The sequence below is a fragment of the Clytia hemisphaerica genome, unplaced genomic scaffold (assembly GCF_902728285.1).
Source record: "Clytia hemisphaerica strain Z4C2 unplaced genomic scaffold, Clytia hemisphaerica genome assembly, whole genome shotgun sequence".
NCBI lineage: Eukaryota > Metazoa > Cnidaria > Hydrozoa > Leptothecata > Clytiidae > Clytia > Clytia hemisphaerica.
The window spans coordinates 190,752-215,055 of record NW_027103704.1 but is presented as its reverse complement, the minus strand read 5'-3'; the positions used below and the strand labels follow the sequence as shown (position 1 = coordinate 215,055).

Sequence of the window (24,304 nt, the reverse complement as noted above, 5' to 3'; positions counted from 1 at the left end):
TGTGATTTTGTTAACCCAAAAGTATTTGTAAACTAATTACTATCTAAATATCTAGCAGTGTCGACTACAGTTATCTACCCACTTTTGGTACGCCGACAGGAAACTACAAATTAAATATCAGTCCCTTGAAACTTTTTTTCCTCTACGGATGTGTCAAATATTTCAATTTCTTTATGAAAGGATTTCGAATAATACAGTCTTTTTTTCTTATAAGCATACGGTAAATTTCGGTGAATCTTTAACCCTTCTCAGGCAAGAGCAATGGAACCACTTATTTTCCATCCAAAACGCACATATAACGTAATCATAACGACAGATATAATATCTGGTGGTTCCTTTGTTTTAGAGGACTGCGCTTTTTTTGAAGTCTAGCGATAGATTTTAGTTTCAATCCGGTGTTTGTATAAAAACTACGTGTGGGCGTTTTAGATATATGGGAAATAAGTGGTTTCATTTCCTACAATGAAGTATAAGCCCGAAGAGCTTGAATAGAATCTCTTTGGTGGGATTTGAAGCCACCAAATCCCAACAAAGCTGCGCGGCTTTAAGCGACCCGCCTTGTTTTTCTAAAAATAACAGACAGAAACTAGAATTTACCGCTAAATTTCGAAAAGAATATCTATCGAGAACAAAGAAATCACTAAATCCTATCTGTCTCGTCAAAAATCGGCTTCACTTTTTCTTGCCTGAGAAAGATTAGAGATTCTATTCTAGCACTTATACTACATTGATTTCTCATCCAAGAGTCTCGATTCTAGCTAGGCTGCGCGCATCCCCAGAATTTATTTTGTTATAGGAGATGCGCATCGTGTATGAAATTCCCAACTGAAATTCCTGTACGAGAGATATCCCAAAATTTGCATAAACTCACATTTAAGAGAGAATTTTCAAAAAAATTCCCGCGAAATTAATAATGGAGGGAGATGGTTGAAGTGAAATAAAAAAGCTCTTGGTGCAAAAAAAAGTGAACAAAAAATTTACTTTTTAAATTTCGTGCCAGCGGATAGGAACTATCATTTAGATTGTCTTTGAAGGGCGAGATCAAAAAAAGTAGGCGGCAAATCCTATTTCACATCTCTCAAACCGGTGAAATTGCATATTTTAGTCACGTGATTTTAGTAGGAAATGCTTGGCTTCACGTTTCAATAAAAGTAGGTTACCTAGTCTATCGGGCTTTACAGATCTGTGTATGAAATTAGACAAAACCGCGAACTTGTGAACGGTCAGTCTGGTTCACTTTGTTTCGCTAACCGGACTTTCTCCGGTTGTAAACTGGCTGAGGAATCTTAGTGCGGAAACAGAAAACTTATTTATAAGGTTTCACGGTAAGAAAAAGAAATTGACCTATCTCTAGCAATAAATTAATTCTCTGGTTTATTATTTGAAATACACACACAGCAGAATTTTTTTCAATTTTCAAACTATTGGTCGCGTGTGCAATGACTTTATTAATTTTAAGCTAGACGATAAAACACCCCTGTCTCAGTGACCCGGTGAGAACTTTTCACCCAGCGGGGATAAATTGAAGGAGCCAAATGCCAATGGGGATGAAAAATTTTAATACTTTAATGGGTGGGGATTTTAAATATTATAGTTTACAGCTAAAAAATCCAGTCGGGATTCCAAATTTTTTTATGCTTTTCTCAGTGGGGATGAGAGTTCAGTGCAGTTTTTCCATGGGGATGAAGTATTTTTCTCACCGGGGACAAATTTTCGACCGATATTTCCAGTGGGGAGGGGGTCCCGCCGGGTCGGTGACACGGGGTGTATAAAATTAGCTTTTTTCCATGCGATAAAAATAACAGCCATAACGTACGATTATCCAATTTAGGAGTTAAATTCAGATTTTTCTTATCGAAATAAGTTTTTCAAAAATAATTAAATCTACACGAGCACAAACAAGGTAAATTTTCCTACCAGATATTTGATAAATTTGGGAACCTGACAGATAGATAAAAACGAAAATTTTGCCTATTTTCAAATTGAAAGTTTGCACTGGGAGGGACTGGCTTATGTAAACAGGATGGGATTTTACTATAATAGAGCCTGGTTTGAAATCAAGGATATTAAATATACTTATTAAATGTCCCAGGCAATCTACAGACGCAGGAAGCCATTTTGCTTGTCACTGACACGTACGCGTAAGACAAGACACGGGACACATAACAAGCGAACTGAATATCCTTTAGATTACTTTCAATTCATATTGATGCAGATTTTGACAAAAATAAGAACATGTTAAGAACATTTTTAGGCTTAAAACTTAAAAAGTTTAGAACATCCAAAGGCTTCAAAAATTTTGGTTGTTCTTATAAAAAAGCGTGTATCAAAGAAAGTGTTTTTCTAAACTGGAAGGTTGTTTTTTTTAATGGGAAAACAAAAGAATGCAAGACAACAATGAAAAGACCATTTACAGTCCTCAAACGACCTAAACTTCCTAGAAATAAAATAATAGGTTGAAAAACAAAGAATAGTTTCAGCAAATGGCTCGTAAAAAATCTAAAAAACTTTGGACTGTCAAACAAATAAAAATAATAAAAATAAAAAGTATATAGTAAAACTAGTTTTTTTGTTTCTGTCAGGAATTTTCACAGCTCAAGTACTTTCGATAATATAAATTCAAAAGACTTAGCTCTAGATACTTGGGTAAAGATATAAGAGCAAAAAGCATACTACATGCGCTGTACGCTTTGGTGCTAGTCCCAAACACAAACGCGCTAGACTAGACAGAATGCTCTTCTTCGAACAAGTATTTTTTCTCAAAATTCTGGTTTGATAAACCAAGCTTTGCTGATCCAAATAAAAAGCAGATTTATGATTTATAAGATGAACAACTACCACTTCTTGTGAATTCTAAAACTTATAAAAAAAGCTCTTGCATTATGATTGGTTTAAGTTATGAGAGCAAAAAGCAAACTACACACGCTGAATGCTTTCATGCTAGTCCCATACACGAACGCGATAGACTAGACATAGAGCTCTCATTAAGACAATTTTTTGAAAGTCTCGCTTAGTTTATTGTAATATTTTCAGTCCTAAAATTCAGAAAACCTAAACTTAAAAGTTTTTATGTAAAAAAGTTTAAGCAAATAAAAATATATTTACAAAATAAAAATCTACCATAGTTTTAGCTATAATATATAAAACTGTCTTATAATCTAAACATAAAATATACTTTTTCATTAAATATATAAAAATCTCAATATACATGTTACTAGTTCCTATTTTATATAAACCCAAGAGTCGAATGTTTAGAGATGAAAAGCATTTTTTCTAATCTGATCCTGCAAAGCTCAACCATCACTTTTACAATTATTTATGTAAATCATTCAACAACAATTGCCACATCATGTATTAAATATCCTTCCTCGTTAATGATTGCATTTTTGTAGGAAGCACTAAAAGTACCATGATTGTACTTTTTCTGTGAATGAAACTCTATATTGACTGAATTGTAAGTGCCAAGAAAATGGGCATCAATATGAATTATCTTACCAATTATTTTTGGAATTTTTCCGAATTGTAATAATCGTCTACTGTTATTTCTTTTGAAACGATTTTTCTTTCCAATCGACACAACGTCCATCCATGGTTTAAATGCATCTTCACCAACAGAATCCACCACATATCTCTCATCACAGCAATATGTGATAACATCACCAACAGATAGTTCTCCTTTCGGGGCATTAAAGAATTCATATTTTGTATCAATCTGAATTCCAGGAAGTCGCCCACCTGTGAGTGGTACTAGCTTGTTTGGAAAAGCTCCAACAGGAAAAATTTCGGTGACATTAATAGGAGCAAATAAATCGCGAAGATCGTCATCAGATCCAGCTGAGGGAATAAAGCAAGTAACTTTACCATCCAATGCAGCGAACTCGTTTAATGGAATGACTAGACGTCCTTGTTCAATGACACAGCAATTGTTTTCTTCGAGTGTCACTGTAAAGTTCCTGTTTATGTACATCCATGGACAAACTAACAATATATCACCAAACGGTTTCATGTGGATAAGTGTGTTTGACTCAAAAATGTTGCATAGTCTGTGAAAATATTTGACCTCGTACTTCTTGATCGTTTTTGAACTCAATTTCTTTTCCTTCTCCTGGAGCAAATTGTTATTCACAAAAGCATCGTCAAAATATTGTTTGTGAGTAGGATGTGTTACACAAGTTCTAAGATGAGGGTTGTTGATATTACTTTTTGATTTGTTCATTTCCCTCATCTTTTTTGAAACCATGTCTCTAAAATAGTTGACACAATCAGCATTGGTTGATCCAGCCATTATCAATAAAAACAAATATAACCAAAAAACAGGAAATTTAAAAAGCAAGTAATAAGATGGCAATGAAGCAAGTAAGTGACAGCACTTGAAGAAGTTGAAGAAAGAATGAAAAGAGCCTCGTGAAACTTTTAGGCGCGTGCTTTTCATTCTAAATAAAATCTGTTTGAAGGACGCTATTTACAACTCTTTTTCCTTCAGAGAACAGCGTTCGCGCATTAATTTAGCAAGACGGAAATGTTTAAGCGGCTTAAATTTAGAACCGCGCGGAAAGTTAAACAGCAGGTTCAGGATCGCCGTGTTACTATCAAGTTTTCCATTTTTGGCTGCCTCAATGACCATCGAACTGTCATGACATACCTTACAGATACTTTCACCCGTATCAACCAATTTTCTTGCACATTGTTGACAGTAACTCTCCCCATCATCCATGTCCATCAGCCGGGTCTGATAATGTGAATGGTAAGTTGGCGCAAGTGGAAAGTGGTACGGGAGGTAAAATTTACGTACATAGCTGGATCGCATAATTTGAGCCCATTTACCCTTGAGGTTATCTGAATTTAACCTGTTAGTTTCACTATTGAGCTGTTGTTTGATTGAAGAATGAAATGATTCTTTGCCTTGCATAGAAAGGATCCCATAACCAACTTTAAATTTTTCATACACGTTTTCGGCATAGTATGGTACAGCATATCCTAGGGTCCAAACAGTGCTTTGACAATGATCAGGAAAAAAGAGGGAGGAAAGATTGAAATACAGACGGCAAACTTCCTCTAGACTATTTGGATAATCCCTTGTGACAATAACTCTATTCATCATTCCACCAATATTTCGAAGTTGAATGCAAATGAGATACAAAGCCTGATGTTTAATCCTGGTAGCTTCACTGTTATCACCTACATGGATGGCGTCAATCACACGTGTGCAATACCGGGAAAGGGTATCCAGGGTATGTTTCACATCTAACCGGACTTTCCAAAACTTTGCAGAATGATTCGAATTTACCTACAGTAACAATAAAAAAAAAATATGAAACGAGAGACAATTAAAACAGACACGACAGAGGCTTTTTAAAACAATTCCTCTGAAAATAATTCTAAAATAATTACCTCTTCGAATGGATTCAAGATAAATCAAATTCAAAAGATGTTGCCAATTATTGATTTCAAGATGAAGAGGCTCAGGTCGTAATCTGAAAAGAAAAAAAAAACAAAAATTTGCAATTTGCGTCCTCGCCAAAATAAGTCCCACAAAAATTAAGTTATTTCGCAAAAAAATTTCCTTGCAAAAATAAGCTCCAAAATTAATAGTTTCAAACTTTGTGTACAAGAACTTTTTTTGAAGGTACGTAAACAAAGTGAAAAGTCTAGCTGGCATTTATAAGGTATTGTTTTAATTGTGTGAATCGAAACGGTATACTACCTCTCAGCAAATATTCCAATACATTCACCAAGACTTCTGTATCCATTTTTAGCCATAAAAGCTAGCTCTTGACTATGTCTACCAGAATCAGAAAGTTAAGGTGACAGTGTTTTTTGAAAAGTGGTCAATTGATCAAGTTCTTTCTTCATGATTTCATTTGTTGGAGGTTTCCATGTATTGTTGTCTTCCAAGCCAATTGTACCATCAATCAAGTCAAGTTGGGACTTATGCACATTGGCATAAGGGGAAGGATAAGTTGCCGCAGATGGAAGAACGTTAGCTGCCCAACATTGCCAACTCTGATCGGCTGAGGGTTGAAATTCGAAAGTAATTTTTTGAGAATTGATGGTGAAGATGTTTCCCTCTGTAAGAAGCATCTCATCAGAGTGTTGCCTCCAAAGGTCTTCACAAATGGCATTCTTTTCATCGATACTCAACATGTGTAGAGGGTAATGATGATCTCTACTACGAATTCGGTTCTGATAGTTCCATAAGCTAAGTGTACCAATTGTCATTGCAACTTCTTTGGATTCGGGTGCTCCGTAATAACTGAACTCGACGATAAAATGATTTTGGATATCATGAAACCAGTGGAGTCTTTTTCTATTGGCTTTCACTTTCAGATTGACATCCACAATCATTGTCACTAGAGCTGTGACTGTTCTAGCGACTCCTGAAGACGATGGGGTTTCGTGGATCTCACCAATATCCAGGGTCTTGACAAACTTGTCAACAGTATAGTGAGACAATTGTTGTGATCTCAGGTCAAGTTTGATCTCCTCGTTCCGAGGAATCAGCTCTCCATCATCAGGTCCTTCATCATCTTTGAAAGATGCGCCTTGAATCTTACAAAGGAGACCGAATTTTCTGCGTGAAAGGTGACCAAGGTATTTCGAAGCAACTGCCTTCTTGAGTTTTACTTCATCACTTTGGACTTGCTTTTTGAGTATCGTTTGCAGGAATTTACCACGACGGAAGCTGGCAACTAATTCCTCCATTTTTTCTTGGGAGCACTGGCTCATAACGAAGTCCCATGCACCATTTATTGCTGCATCCTCCCCACCATGAACAAACTCCATCAAATCTTTGGTTTCCTTGCGTCTACGGTACCTAATAAGAGAGAGTAGAATGGTTAGAACAACAGCTATCTTGAGTTGTGGAAAACTAAAATTATTAACAGGAACTATTTCTTCTCAAAGAATTGTCGGTTAGAAAAACTGTCGGTCAGAAAAATTCCCGGGTTTTTGAAAATGATTATCCCTGTTGACTTAATAAAAAAACATAGTTGTCAGATTTTGGACCTTCCATAGTATTCAATTAATGAATAGCTTCCAATACTAGAAAACACTTTACCTGGTTGTGCTGTGAGAAGAGAGCATCTCCTTTGACGTTTGGGGTTATTCTGACGTTTTTTTTTTTGCTGACTGCTTCCGATTAAGCAAAAGCTTCAATTTGTTGTACGTTTCATTTGCGTTTTTGAGGTTGTCCTTAATAATTTCCTGTTCATCCTTAATTTCATATAGTTCAAAAGCACCTTGAACCAACTCAGTATGTTGTTTCTCTGCAATAGTTTTAAATTTTGTTTGGCCTTCCTTGACTTCTAACTGCGCTTGATCAAGTTTGCTTTGTGTGGCAACGAGTTCTTCCTTTGCCGATTGCAACTGTGTGCCTAATAAACATAATTTAATATTTTTAAATATATACATGGAACGCTGCCTGTATGTTTGTATTTTAGGTTGGATCATTAAACTTTGCCATATAAAATTTCACTATATACATACCTTTGTGATCTGTTATATATATAAGGTGAAGGTTCAGATCACACAGATGATCGGACTAGACACTTTTTCCCCTGCCCTGGCGTCGCAACTATGGGATCTGATCAAACGATTGGTTATACGCCATAATCTTTAAAAAAAAATTACCAGTGTTGTCACTTTCTGTTTCTGATGATTGTGTTGGTTCCTTTTGTTTTGATGGCGCTTTCCAAAAGGTCAGTGAATGTTCTTTGTTGCAGCGTCCTGTATGACCTTTGCTTTTCTTTGCTGCATTGTTGGAAATTTTTAGTACATTTCATTTTTTCATTTTTTTACTATAGTTATTGTATAGATATAATGATGATGCTCTGAAGAATTAATAAGCTGCTTATATTAAGCCTGACTTTATGGGATTTGTCTGCTGCAAAATAGTCAAAATATCAAATTTGTAGGCCGCCATTTTTAATTTCATTGGAAGATCCCAACCTAGGGAGCAGAATTCGAAATTTCGAAATTTAGTTGGGCAAGGAAAAAAGCTTTAAACTTGATGAAAACTGAACCAATATCAATGAAATTTTTCACAACCATCCTCAGATATATAAACAACCTTTCCATCTTTCCACTTTTCCTAATAGCGGCCCGTGAATCCAGATATATCGACGACGCTTATAACTTATATCTAAATATGAGGTGGTAACCCCCTTCCAAACTATGATTGACAAATGCTATTGTATAAAAGCAGCACTAAGAACCTTCAACTTCTCTCTACTAAGGGTGACTTTTGATTTTTAGCTTGGCTATACCCGGCATATACCCGTAATATCTCTTACCCTATAATACTCATTCATCTGTTTTTGTTTAGATCATAAGAGGCTGCGAGTTTCATTTCGCATAAACAACACTGAAAGTAGCCAAACTTGTCACAGAAACGGAAAGTCAATTTAACCTTTTTGTGGCCCTTGCAAAACAGATACCCAAATGTAACAGTCAGCAAACTGTATTGCTAATTTTTTATGTTCTTAAAGGAGAACAACCAATCAGACAAGTTGCACAACTTTTAGAGCTCAACAACATTGATGTCATCAGTAATGAATCCTGGAAAGGAGCCAGGCACTTGGGTTGATTGGTGGTTAAGACCAAATCATCTAAGAAAGGTGAAAACTAAGTTACAGTACTTGATTAATTTATTTTGGAAAAAATTGTGTCAACAAATCTGTATGACATAAAACAAGCTGTTACCATTGGAAAGCTACTGAAATTTTTTTTGAATTTGGACCACCACATAATGCAAAATGGGAGAAGGCTTATTTTCTTTTCCGAGGGTTTAGAGGGCGCATATCAGCAAGATGCGTAGTAGTCTACACAATAGACAGCTCCAGGCTTTTAGGCCCTCCTCTTGGTCTATAGGTTTTTGTGTGCCTGAGCAATAATGACCCCCCAAGATTTTTAAACAATCTTATATAAAAAGTGACGTAATAGTTTCTTTGATTGACAAGATGTAGAACAAAAACAAAAGAAAGTTATCACAGCTAATTGGCCGACAAAGTTTATTGTTTTATTTTTATTGTTTCAAAAAGAAATCATAATGCGCATGTGCGGATTGCCTTAAATGGAAAGAATTTCTCAATAGCAATTTAGGAAGGAAATTGGTTCCAAATCGAAAAAGACATTTTATCAACGCTAATAATTTTGAATATCAGCTGGAAGAGGATGATGACGAGGGAAATGAAAATATTTTTCTGCGAGAAGAATGGATGGATATAGCAGATGTAAATTTCGCAAGACCAAATAATATTATAACTGATGATAATCAATATTGGGCTGAAATATCAAATTCCTTTACACTAGAACAAATCAACGCCATGCCCTTTTGGATCGAGGGCCAGAAAAAAACATATGAAAACTTGCAAGTAGAATACAGCCTTTTTAATATAAATAAACCAGCCGAGGCTGAAAGGTCAGCCAATAGAGCTTAGCTAGATAGCTTAAATAAGTGGGTTAACAGATGTAAGAGATGTACTGAAACAGAGTAGACTAAAAATGTTGAATAATGTACAAAATGTGAAACATTTGATAACTTGATTTACAATTATTTAACGAGAAGCTCAAAGTATACTTCTCTTTAGCATTGTAGCACTGTTTTTATGACATCAAACAATTAAGCTATAGTTCATTACTACAAAATAAAAGAGAAACATAGTGTAACTTTTTGTTAATTTCATTCCAGTCAGTTATGATACTAGAAATAAATAAGAAAATTGCCAATACGTCAGAACTAAAATGAAGATATCCATCAAATATACATAGAAACTGTACTTTTTGTTTTACTTGATAAAACTCCAATAACACTTTCAACTAACAAGCTACAAACTTTAAGTCACAAAGCGCAAACTCCAGAAAAACACAATTTGCATCAAAAACTTTGCAAAACGTAGTTCATATTTATAACATTTCAACAGGAACTGTATTTTGGTAGACTTGGTCAAATTACAGAAACCATTTGTCAGTTGTCTGCAAGGCCAATGAGGTATGTAAAAACTGACTGCTATTCAGTCAAAGCCAAAAATTGGCAAGGTCAGAAAAAACATAATTTGCGTCCAGAACTGTTGAACAAATTGTTTAGTTTTTTAATTATTCAAAGTCAAAAAGCCATTTGTCGTAACTTTCTGCAATTCCATTAAAAACAAGTGATACATTTATGGACCTACCTGAATGAAAAATGAACACGTGAACAATTCCTATGATTCAATCCCGAGAAAAGTTGGTAACAGACGAACGGACGGACAGACGAACGAACACAGGTTAATTTATAGGACCTCCAGGTAGGGCGGTCATCGAAAAAAATGCTCTGTTCGCGTCGCAACGAGTGTTAAAAATGCATGCAGGCGGACGGGCGGTCAAAAAGATTCCCGGGTTTTTTTTAATCGCGCCAGTAACTCAGGGGCGGGTGGTAACGCGAGCAAAACAATTTTTCGATGGTCGTCAGAGCAATTGAGAAAAAAGCTATACTTTAAAAGAACAAATTGCTTTTCCTAGATTTTTTTCCGCATCTCCGCACCGGAAAATCAGCGGAAAATTTGATGCGGGCGGGTGACGCGAATAGAACATTTTTTCGATGACCGCCTAGGTCCAAAAATGTGACTGATCATTGTCCTACTTCGCACTTGAAGCAAAATAACAAAATCTTGAAAAACACAATTTGCATCCGGGGCCGTCCATATAGTACGTACGCAAAGATTTTCCAAATATTTGACACCCCCTCCCCCCTTGTACGCAGAGAACAATGGAAATGACTTCGTTTAAACAATAGATGTACGCTTTTGCTAAACCCCCTCTCCCCCCTTCACTGCGTACGTACTATATGGATGGCCCCTCCAGTCTGCGTAAATAAATTTTGTAGTTTAGTACCGTCAAGTTACACAACATGCACACAACCATCTTGAAGACTTTGCTGGTCTCAAATGATAATCGAAAGCAAAACTTAAAATTCATAACTATGCAGGGAAGCTCATTTTCCCCCCGTTTTGCTTTAAACTCGCTTTTGATTGGTCCATGATTTTGGGCGATTGATTTACCGCCTTGGCGGAATAAACACACGACCATAATAAATAAATTCAACAGGGCAGCGGTGTAGCAATTAATTTCAACTGGGAGTCCTCTCTTCTGTGCCAAGCACTGGCAGTGTTTTTTTAAACTTTAAAACAATGTTAAATGAAGACCAGATTGATCTGTTTTTTATGGCTGTGCAAGTTGTGACGAGAGTGTGCATGTTGTGTAACTTGACAGCAGCCCGCTTTCTGCAAGTCTGATAAGAGATATCTATAAACTGTTATCGCCATTCATTCCATTCCATTATTCAGTCAAAACGTGTGCCAAGGTTAGAAAAGGTTAGAAAAGCACAATCTGCGTCTGGAACTGCGTGAAAAATAGTTTGATCAATTTCAACAAGAACTGTATACATTAATATTAATATAAATGATCAAATTCCAAAGACCATTTGCCCGGGGGGGGGGGGTACTAGGTTTGCGAGGTGACGGGTATGTCCGAGCCGAAAATCGAAAATCGACCCTTTGAGAGACAAAATTTTGGTTATTTTGGGACCCTTTGAGAGACTTTTTCCTAAATTTTGGTCCATTTTTTCCAAATTTTGGTTTGATTTTCACCAAATTTTGCTCATAATTTTTGGAAATCGTGACCCTTTGAGAGAGAAATTTTTGATTTTCATGATTTTGGGACCCTTTCAGAGACTAACTTTTGAATTTGTACCCCTTTGAGAGACTTTTGAGGAATGAGAAAAGGTACCCTTATGGCTCGCACATACCCGGCATCCATTTTGCCTAAGTAACCCCCCCGGGACCATTTGTCATAATTTTGCAAGTCCAATAATAGGAGATGTGATGGCATCATTTCATTTGGTTCCCGTCATCTGACCGACCCTGATTTACGGTCAGCAGGTAGAGTTGGAGAGTAGTCGGAAAGCTTTTCCGCTGCTTTGCTGGATTTCCACTGTCGACCTCTGCACGCTCTGTGTTTACAAGTTTTCAAATCGAAGTAGAGAGCCGCATGCTAATGGAGAGTAAACCAAAAACAACAGTTTATCCACGGTTTCTCAATTTTAAAATTCGGATCAGTCCACACGGATTCCCTTTCAACAAGATGTAGCTACTTCTTAACAGAAAAATATTTTCGACCGACCGACCGACCGAACGACTCCCACTTTTTAAAGTAGAAATGACGGGAACCAAACAATTTTTAGCGATTCGCCTTATCACAAACACGTCCAAGTCCAAAAAAGCACGATTGCATCCGGTCTTTATCAAATTTATACAGTAGCTGTACTTTTGTAAACTTTATCAAATTCCAATAACATTATAACACCATCAATCCCCCTAGAGGCAAACAAGAAAAATATGTTTTTATTGCAAAACTATTAAAAAGCAGCAATAAAAAGTATCAGAAAATTCAACATAAACAAAAACTTGAGCAAACGACTTTAACATTTAAACCTTCAAAAGATGTAGAAAAAGAGTCCCCTTGATGAAAATCCTGTGTTTGATTTGCCGAGTTAAAAAATAAATGACAGAAATTGAAGCTTGCAACAGATTTAAACTGGAAATACTTTGGTACAACACTTATCACATCTGACTTTATCGCTTGAGCCGCCATCTTGAAACACTACATTATGATCTGTAAAAACAACGCACGCTAAAAGTACCCAAAAAAGTTAACCCGATCGGAAGAAAGTTTAGAAATCAATATGAGATCGGAAAATCGGATTTTTTTTTTGCCGTCTTATGGTGGAAAATTTTACCTATTTGAATGCTCAGCTTCGGCTGACCAATAAATTGAATATAGAACAACTCAGGGGGTTTAATATTGTATGTGATCATTTTGAAAATAGAAAAATTGACCCATTATTGATGATTTTTACCGGGATAGCGGGGAGTGGAAAATCTTATTTAATTAATTGCATCAAAGGACTGCTAGGTGAAAAGTGTTTATTGACATCATTTTTTGGAATGGCTGCTTTTAACATAAATGGTAAAAGGTTATATAGCACACTTCAGTTACCAATTAAAGTGAAAAACAATCATGAGTTAAAAGGAAAATCTCTTGAAATATTACAAGATCAAATGAAAAATGTTAAATACATTATTAGCAATGAATTTTCAGTTGATGGACAAATGATTCTAGGCTGGATTGATAGTAGATGTCGCCAAGCAACTGGAAAAATGGAGACATTATTTGGTGGTATATGGGGGGGGTTTCACTTTTACGGTACGACGGTATTGGGCCTTTTTTCCCCCGGTAAATCGGTATTACCAGAAAAAAACGACGGGATTACGGTATTTCATTTTCTACCGGTATCGGTATTTAGGTAATTCGGCTTCTTTTATCGACGGTACTACGGTATTTGACCCAAATTTTTGTCGGTATGACGGTATTTAAGACCCCTGAAAACCCCCCCCGTATATCAGTTACACGTTTTTTTTTTTAAGAAACTAGTTTTACCAAGCAGCCTCAATGTTTCTTAAGAAATCGGCCTTTTGAGCCTTAAATGTTTCTTACATGTTTCTAAACTTTTTAACATAATCGGCCTCATGGAAGGCTGGGTTGGAAGGTTCTTAAAAAAAAACGAATTAAAAAATGTTATTTTCTCATTCTGAGCCTCATGTTTCTTAAAAGTGTGTTTCTTAAAAAAAAAAACCGTGTATATTGGTTGGAGATATAGCACAGTGCTTTATACAACCCTTACACAAAAAGTGGTATTGCAACTGCAGGTATGTTGCTTATTGCTGTTTTAGAATTGTTGTAAAGCTTAAATCAAACATGAGATCTTCTGGACAAGAAGAAACACAAATTAAATTTAGAAAAGCTTTGAAAAATTTACGAAATGGTATGTCTACAGAGGAAGATTGGAATCTTTTTCTTACAAGGCAACCTGAGAGAAATGGCATGAATTATGAACATTCTACCAGATTGTAATTTTCAAATGAGGCTGTCAAAGAGCATAATTCGAAAATGTTTGATCGCTTGGAAACTCCAATCGCAGCAATCAAATCAAGAAATACACCAGCAAGCGCATCAAAACTTTCTTCAGAGGACTTTGGTCTCGAGAATGAAATATTTCTTGCTCAAGGTGCAAAAGTAATGCTCACAAGAAATCTGTGGCCAGATGTAGCTCTTTGTAATGGAAGCTTAGGTGTTAAACAAAACATTGTATTTCAAAGAAACCAATTTCCACCAGCCCTTCCTATAAATAGCTGTAATTGTAAAGTTTGACAAATATACAGAACCAAGTTTTTTTAATGATATTGATAATTGTGTACCAATCGTTCCATTAATAGCTACCACTTCCGAAAATAGTACTGTTCAAGAGAGAGTTCAAATACCATTAAAACTTGCATGGTCCTTAACTATTCACAAATCACAAGGATTAACTTTAGACAGTGTAGTGGTCGATTTGGGAAAGAAAGAAAGCATTGATGGACCCCGGGGGGGTACTAGGTTTGCAAGGTGACGGGTATGTCCGAGCCGAAAATCGAAAATCGACCCTTTGAGAGACAAAATTTTGGTGATTTTGGGACCCTTTGAGAGACTTTTTTCTAAATTTTGGTCCATATTTTCCAAATTTTGGTTTGATTTTCACCAAATTTTGCTCAAAATTCTTGGAAATCGTGACCCTTTGAGAGAGAAATTTTTGATTTTTGTGATTTTGGGACCCTTTCAGAGACTAACTTTTGAATTTGTACCCCTTTGAGAGACTTTTGAGGAATGAGAAAAGGTACCATTATGGCTCGCACATACCCGGCACCCATTTTGCCTAAGTACCCCCCCCCCACCCGGGGATGGACTGACTTATGTTGCGTTATCACGAGTTAAAAATTTAAATAACATGTTTATTGAACCATTTCCATTTGATAGAATCAGTAAAATAGGCAATAGCAAAGCTTTTTGTTGTAGAATGAAAGAAGAAAACAGACTGAATGAGTTAGCAAAAAGGTCTTAAGAAATACAGTCAAGAAACTAGTTTATTAAGAAAAATGGAGGGGGGTGCTTGATAATTTAAATTTTGATATTCAAATTTTGTTGGTTAAGATATGTTTACTAACTAAAAATTGTCATTTTATATAAAAAATTGTCATTTTATATAAGATCTCATTAAATTTTGAACAATATTAATTAAAGTTGATATAAGCCATTTTCATAATCAGCTTGGAAATTTATTCTTTTGCAATTTTAGATTGCTTTCCAGCAATAAATTTCTACATTTTTGACATAAATATTTTTGTTCAGATCTAGGATGAAAAATTGTTAAATTTCTTATAAAAATATTTGACTGTTTTCAACAAACGATTTATATGCTCAGAAGAAACATGAACTCTTTTGCGAAGGTTATTCAATACAGGATTTGTTGAGCATTGTACCGGTTGATAACCTTCCAAAAGTTGCCGAAAAACTTGCTGGGGTATCAATCAAGAACAAAATTGAAAATTCAGGAAATAATGGTATAAACATCTCTTCCGGTGGACCAAAGGTGAAATTATTATTTTATATACTAGAAATAAAAACTAGAATCAAAAATTATAAAAACTTTAAACTGATACTGATATGAAAACTTATTCAGGAAGGCACTTTAAGAAATATTTTACAAACAGAATCTGTAGAAAAATATGTAAATAATTCGAAACTAAACAAGATTAAAATGCGAAAACTTATGAGGTTGGAGGAAGTGGTTAAGAGATACCAAATAGAATATTTTCACAAATTCACTTCAATACTTTTCAAGCCATTGATGTTGACGGTCATACCTGCGGCAGAGAAGGACCGAGTCGTCAAAACGCACAATCCAAAAAAGAACAAAATTATTAAGAGAGACGATTTTTTTGGCTTCTGGAGGGGTATTTCTTCATCAAACAAGAGACATTTTAAAATCGATTGGGGCAGATGATAGGATGGAAATCTTGGATAATGGTGGTATTTCGGCAGTTCATATTGATGCTGAACTATTAGTTGCAATGAAAGCTGACCTTGACATGTCCTGGCAATGCATGAAAGCACTTTCAAGGTAAAATCAATTCTTAGAGTATGCCATATGCTTTTCTTAACCAACACTGAATCTTTATCAAATTAAGTACCATGTCCGCCATTATGGATTTGAGGGTGTTCCCATCTTCCTGGGGATGGGGCTTTTTTTTGGTGATTCCTAACATATTCCTGGACCTCTGTGCAAAATTTCATCTCTACACCATTTTTGTCCCGGTTTTGGCAGTTTATAACTTAATTCTACCTGACTATTTGTTTGTTTATCTTTTTTGAGATTATAGAAGAGGAATAAACTATGTACACTTCTATACGAAGAAAAAAAAAATTAATTAGAAAATATTTTGTTTGGTTTTATGTTAACTAAAAAAAGTAAATAGAGTGATAAAAGAAAACAAAATGAATAAATTAATAAAATAAGAAAATAAGGGAAAATCTTTCTTAACTTTTTGACAGAAAAAAAGAAAAGTATCGTTCCTTTAAGATGGATGAGTTTATAAATAGAAAGAACAAGATAAAATAAACACAACAACGACAATCATTGATCGCAGAGAAAAAAAACAACTAAAATAATCAATAGAACTAATGGAACGAGCGGACTAAAAAAAAATAAAAGGTCCTTCAAAGAATTTTTGCTTCAGTTTATTAATGAAGGTTGATTTGGTTTCTTCAGGATCATAGATTTCTAAACAGTGAGTGTTCCAAAATCTGCAAGAAAGGGCTTGAATGGGAAAGAGACGGTTAATGTGACGAATGTGCGTACCACCGAGAGCTGCTTGACGAGTGCCTTGGTTATGAATTTGGTTAGCAAAATCAAAGATTTTAGAGAGGTTATGTGGTAAAACTTTACGTTTTTGACTAAGAATTAACTTGCAGCATTCTAGTTGATAGAGCTGATCAATATGCAAAAATTTAAGGTCGGTTAACTTACTGACTAGGTCGATGGTTTTATCTGATCTTTTTACTTAGTCTGGCATACAAGTGAGAGGTGAACTACAAGCTGATATACCATACAAGAGGTGTGATTGGATAAAACTAAGATAAAGGTTTGAAATAAGAGACTTTGGAATTAGAAATTTGGTTGAGTGAAGAATTCCTATACCCCTAGAGATTTTCAGTTCAACTGATTTAGTCTGGTGAGACCAATTCAATTTATTATATATTAAAATACCAAAATACTTTACCACTTCTTTGCATTCTATTTCGATTCCTTGGATTTTCAGTAGTGGTGGCTCCTCATTTTTGATAGGGCTGAAATAAAGAAAATTAGATTTAGCAACATTTAGGCTGAGTTCATTTGACACAAGCCAGTCACTTATCTTGGAAAGTTCTGTGTTTGCGGATTCAGAGAGTGTAGCCTTGTTCTTATTTTTTAGGAAGAGGCAAGTGTCATCAGCAAATTGCACAAAATCAAATTTTTCGGAGCACTGCAGTATGTCATTGATGTAAATAATAAATAGCAAGGGACCCAGAATTGAACCTTGGGGCACACCACAGTTGATCGATAAAGGGTTTGATATAGAATTTGAAATAGATATACATTGTTTACGATCGGTGAGGTAAGAACGAAACCAGCTGTTAGATATACCTCTTACACCATAGTGTTCAAGTTTAGCTAAGAGTATTTCGTGACTGACTGTGTCAAATGCCTTTGCCAGATCTAGGAAAATGCAACATGATTTTTCTTTTGCTTTCTCCAAGAGGTCCAAGATAGCCATCGAGGTAGACTTATTTTTTTGGAAGCCATATTGTGATTTGTTGAAAATTTTATGAGTCTCAAAGAAAGATGTTAGGCGTTTATGTATGAGTTTTTCTAGAATTTTGTCAAAAACGGGAAGAATAGAGATTGGACGAATAATTTTTGGCCAACTTCAATTTATCTGGAAAGGTACCAGAGTGAAAAGAAGAATTAAAAATATTAACAAGAGGCAGTGAGATTTCATCCTTGAGGTCCTTGATGATTCGTATAGGGAAGTTGTAGATGTCTATAGCCTTTTTTATATCAAGAGATTCGATCATTTTACATCTTCAAAAAGAAGAGTGCATCTAGCAGAATATATAGAACTGTAAAAGATGATTGATGGTAATTTACTATCTTTATGTGGCATTCTCACGATGAAAAAGGGAAAGGCGTCTCTCTTGTCAAACAATTTGTAGCGAAAGATGTTATTTTCAATGCTTATATCTAGGTCCAAAAACGTTGCATGTGTTCTGTGATGTTGAACTTTCAACTGTAGCTCTTCCGGATAAATATCATTATCGACGGGTACATGACGCATAAAACATAATGCATAATATTTGAAAAATGTCAATTTTAGAGTCTATAATAAGGAGAATTTGAAAGATGTTACTTTCAACAAAACAAATATACCATTTTCTACCAAAAAATAAAGGGTAGAAAAGCTGTAAATTTGAAACTTGGATGACGAAGAAAGTCCATGATCCACTGAAAATGCTTGTCGCCATTTTGATTTTCATAGTTGTATTTTACAGAACGTAGTATAGTGTAGAAAAAACACGAAAATATTTTGACTTTGACGATATTGACTTTCCGTGAATTTTTTGCGCAATGCATCATGGGTAATCATTCGGGGAGAACTCGAAAAGCCGATATCGTCTATTAACGTATATTCCACGAAAAATAATCGATAAAAAATCCCGGTTTTTAGTGAGGGGCTCGCTAAAGGCCCATCTACATTTAGTAATTTTAATATCTGCCCAGCTTTGCCCGATCCTGTTGTTCTCTTTTCTTTTGTTTGAAATGTTTTCGAATGTATTTAATGATCGTATTTATTAATGACATTCGAATTATTTTCAAAACAAAACAATTTTCTTTTATAGAAAAGAACATTTCAAATGTAAATCGAAACATATATTTAAAAAGTTTATCGAACAATAACAGCATTCAAAGGGCGATAAAAAGCAAGAGAAGAAATTAGCGCATCTCTTTCTTCATATAAAAACATTCAGGTGGTTGACACTGTTAAAAACTGTGTACGTCATTTTACATTTTTAAATTCGAAAAGTTATGACAAGGGTTAAAAAAAAGCAATTTAGAATTGACTTATTATTTATCTTTTTAAATCTGATAAAAACAAAGTTGCACTATTCTTTGTGGCTTTCCCGCTTTTTCCTAAAGAATTGTCATTTCTACATTTCACTCCTCTTTACCATGACATTTTCTCAAATTGTCGAAAACTGGACGGCGTATTTAATGCGAGCGAAGCGAGAAAAAGATCTCCGGGGGAGGTTTAGAGTCAAACTTTGAAGATATCTTTTTATTCATTTGATCGTTTTTTTTAAGCCAGCTTCAACATCCAAAGGACTTTTAGTGCGTTCAGCTACAGCTTAACCGGCGTGCGACGCCGGATACCGGCTAGTTGTTATATAATTATGTTATATAATTTAAGTGTTATGATAATTATTAGGAATAATCAGCATATTTTATGCATCTATCGTGCATCGTGAATCGTAAATCGTTAGATCGTGCATCTTAAATTACACCAACCCCTTCCAAGTTCAATATAGTTTTTTGTCTTGCTAACATTGAGAGTGTATAAAAATGATATCCATTGAATTGTATCGTACACGTGTAGGTTGTTTTGCTTTTACAACTTGGAGAAATGCTAAAGGAATTTCAAAATCTATTGTTATTGGTTCAGAACTTTCTAATAATGCGTTTTCTAAACTATTGAGAACAGCTCGCTTTGTCACACTTTTAACCCTCCTTTTTTGCAATTCTCAAATCGTATGAGATAACGTTCTATGGAACACCACTGGATTTTTTGCATCTTTCAAAAAATGGTATATTTGTTCAATATCCCAATGCAACGCATAATTTAGGAGTGAATGGTGAAGAAATTGGAAATCAAGAAGTGATTATCAGAGATAACCATGCCTATCGAAAAGTGTCCTGTTTGGAGAGGATATTAGAACCCTCACAGCTGGTAAGTTCTACTTCATCAAAAGTCTTCGTCTCCAAAAATACCGAAACGCAGTTTACTTAGACTCATGTGCCAACCCCAAGATGATTACTGAAGAGATCGATCCTTTAGAAAACCTTGTTGAAATCCCAGAGTCGTTAAGGTTAACTCCAACATCCGCAGAGTCGATATTCCAAATTTGTGGTTGTAAATCAATTTATACGAGATAAGCTTGCCCTGGATGCTTTAAAACTCTGGAAAATGATGGCAATCAATAAAATGCCAGAACATCCCTACTTGTGGATTGCGTTCAAGTAAATTATCGGAAATATGACACACAATGATTGAATTCCGCTCAAATTTGGCACATTCACTTCTCAGGGACAGAAATAAAGTATATCAAAACATTTATTCGAGAAATATAATTTTGGAGATTTTGGGCGTAGCCCAAAGGCTTTACACAGGCAAAAAAGAGGAAGGCTTGACTATAAAGGCGAGAAAACATTCTTTCCTGCTTAAATTTGGCACATTACCTCTTCAGGTGAAGATTTGTCAGTGTAAATTGTCTAATCTTAAAAATTTTATTTTTCCTACCTAAAGGGAGTGACTTTTCGTCCTAAATATATGAAAACTTGACAACCTTTTATTTCTATGATCTTGGACAACAGAAAATCCATCAAAATTTATGTTTGTGAATTGTAAGCACTTCTTTTATATTTGAAATAATGTAAATTCTCGTAGAACTGCCGACAATTTACTCTATGTGATAAAAACACTTTCCTTAATTTAGCACTACCTCATTGAAATTCATACCCTGGAAAAAAAACTTGGAAAAACCTAGGAATTTTCTAGGAAAAAGGCAGGAAAATTTCCCAGGATTTGAAGCAAAAGCCAGGGAGTAAATTTCCTCGGAAAAGGCAGATTACTATCCTAGGAAAAGCCAGGAAATCCTGGCTTTGGGTTTTAAGAATATTATGAACAAAAAAACTAGGAAAAGCTGAAGGAGGGTATTTGTTTTTGTTCTATTTGGTGTTGAGGTTGGAGTTGTACCAGGTGACTTTGAGGCTTGATAGACTGGATGTTGGACGTGTATTGGTTGTTGTTGAAGTGCTGATTGCTGCTGTTGTTGTTGTTGTTGAAGCATTGGTTGTTGTTGTACTGATTGGTGATGTTGTTGTTGTTGTTGAAGTACTGATTGATGTTGTTGTTGTTGAAGTACTGATTGATGTTGTTGTTGCTGTTGAAGTACTGGTGGTTGTTGTTGTTGAATTACTGCTGGTTGTTGTTGTTGTTGAATTACTGCTGGTTGTTGTTGTTGCCCTTTGTCTGTCAATAAAGAAATAAAAGTATGCCTTTATGAAATTCAATTACCATCTCACTTTCAAAAATGAAGAGAGATGTTTGCAATAAAGCATAATAAAGTACAAAATGTTTATTTTAATGAAAGAGATCTGTCTATATTCTTTTATAACATGACAAATATATAAACCTTTCCAGAATTCACACAGACATATCAGTTAACGCCCGTGACAAAAACAATTAAAGGGGGGGAAACATGCCTACGGAAAAAAGGGAAGTTTTGCAATCGATCAAGATATTCAACAAAGCTTAAAAGAAAAACGTCGCCTTCATCGCAAATGGATAAGATCAATTTAGGTACAACTTCGGAACAGAGAAATAGAGCTATTTACGCTACTGCGAGAAACAAGGTTACAGGAAAGATCAGACGAGAAAGAAGAAGACTAGAAGAACGAATTTGTGGTAAAGCAAAAAGAAGCCCTAAGAAGTTTTGGAAGCATATCCGGAACTCAATGAAGACCAAAACGGGAATTTCCCCTCTTCTCCTTGATCCAAATGATAAATCATCACTTCGTTTTACTGATGAGGATAAAGCTGACATCCTACAGGATCAGTTTTGCAGTGTTTTTACGAATGAACCTGCTGGATCACTACCTGAGTTTCCATCACGAACAGACACAGATGTAGCATTCGATCTAACAATCGACATGATCAAAAAGGAACTAAAAGATTTGAATCCTAATAAATCGCTTGGACCTGATGAGATTCACCCAGTCATGCTGAAAAAGCTGGCCTTTTACATAGCCGGTCCTTTACATACTATCATGGCCAAGTCCTTCGTAGAAAGTAAACTACCTGATGATTGGAAGACTGCACATGTGTCCCCGATCTACAAGAAAGGAAAAAAGAACCTTGCAGAAAATTACAGGCCCGTTAGTTTAACATCAGTTGCGTGTAGAGTAATGGAAAGAATCCTAAAGAAACAAATAATGGAACACCTCACGAATGAGAAATTGCTATCAACCAAACAACATGGGTTCATGGGTAAGCGATCGACAGTGACACAACTACTTCACTACTTAGACAAATGTGCGGACTCGATATCCAATGATAAGGTTGTTGATGTAATCTATTTCGACTTTGCAAAGGCATTTGACACCGTTCCACATCGCAGATTACTAAGAAAACTCGAAGCGTATGGTATCAGAGGAAGGGTACTTGGTTGGATGAAAGCATTTTTGTCCGATCGTTACCAATATGTGAAGGTCAATGGAAAGTTATCTAAGAAATGCCAGGTGCAAAGTGGTGTACCACAAGGAAGTGTCTTAGGTCCACTCCTTTTCGTTATTTACATCAATGATCTAGCTGAAGTTACCAACTCAGAAATGTTTCTCTTTGCCGATGACACAAAGCTTGTTGAAGAAATAAATAACGCTGACGATGCAATTAGACTTCAGCACGATATCGAGGCAATGGAAAAGTGGTCTGGTGACTGGTTGTTGAAATTCCATCCTGACAAGTGCCACGTGTTGACACTAGGGAAATTCTGGAACATTCAACATGCACATCCTTACGAGATCGCTGGCTCTGTCCTAGAACATGTTGATCAAGAGAAGGATCTTGGAGTGATTATTGATAGTGAATTGAATTTCGAAGAACACATTTACACCAAAATCAAGAAGAATTGATCGTTGGATTGATTAACAGAAGCTTCGACTTCCTTTCTCCCGAGATGCTCCGCACACTTTTCATTGCATTCGTGAGACCTCACCTTGAGTACACGCACGTTGTTTGGTCTCCACGGCTGATCAAACACTCTGATGCAATTGAAAGTGTCCAACGCAGGGCCACAATACTTGTCGGTATCATGAACCTACCCAGCCTCAAGATCCGGCGTAAAATCGGGGACATGGTGGAAGTATATAAACATTTTAATGTCTATGATAAATCTTCTCTATGTCAGAAACTCGTTCTTCGAAATCGACCTCAACGTAAGCACAATCTCGAATTAAAGAGGAATTTCGCTGAAGACGGCATTAGAGGATACCAAACGAATTCACTTTACTATAGGAGCATTGATACTTGGAACAGTTTGGCTACCAATGTTGTAAATGCACCGTCCGTAGGGAAATTCAAACTAGAATTGACAAACGAATGGAATGATAAGATCTATAAATTGTAAAGATGTAAAATTGTTTCATAGAGGTCAATAGATCTGAGAAATACACTTCTATAAATTAAATTAATTACGTATCCTAAGAAATCCTACAGTTATATCGGTGAAGCTGTCTGCTGGGAAAATTTTTATGTGGCAATATAAATTATTTTTCTAATTTTCCTTGTAAATATAATTTTAGGAAAAGTCTAATTTTTTGCCATATTAGTTTTTATCACAATATATGGTATAATTGACTCATGATGAAAAGGTAGAAGAGTTTAAATTTATAATTTACCATCAGCATCACTTGCATCATCAAGGAACTTCTTGTTCTTTACAGAAACTCTTTTACCAGTAGTAGTTTGCTGTAATAAAGGCAATTTGCCTGTCAGTACATTGCAACGAGCATCAGCTTTTACCTTCGAAGCTATAAAAGAAATAAAAATCTAACATAGCCAGCTTTTGGTCTAAGACTACCAAAGTTTTGATGTTATTCTTATTTTCAAGCTACTTGTTTTACTGTTGAAGATTTCCACTTAGAAGGCCATTGAAAGATTGTCTTCCTGTATCATATTTCTTGCTGATTTTCAAGTGCGGTGAAGCAGGAAAAAATCCAGAAAAAAAAGCAAACATAACAATTTTCTGATGGTGATGACCTTTGCCAGAATAGTTGTTGTTTGGGAGAACACCAGTCTTTTTTCAACTGGAATCATTTTAATGAGGAAGAAATTTTGAGAACCCAATTTTGGAGCGGTACATTATATAAATTAAGTTTGGCGGCAGACAGTGGAACATAAAAAATTTGGCGGGAACTTAATTTGGCGTTTAATTCTTTTAATGTATTTGTTCTCCGCCATAAACGACTATAAAGTTTCCATAATTTTTCCTAAAATATTTTTTTTTTTAGGCTTGGCTTTAC

General features: G+C 35.5%; 1 protein-coding gene across 1 annotated transcript in view; it reads right to left on the bottom strand.

Annotated features, from left to right (window-relative positions):
• Positions 1 to 24,304, bottom strand: part of LOC136804063 (triosephosphate isomerase-like) — a 387,417-nt gene that overhangs the window by 315,670 nt on the left and 47,443 nt on the right. The gene's annotated exons all lie outside the window — the stretch shown is intronic.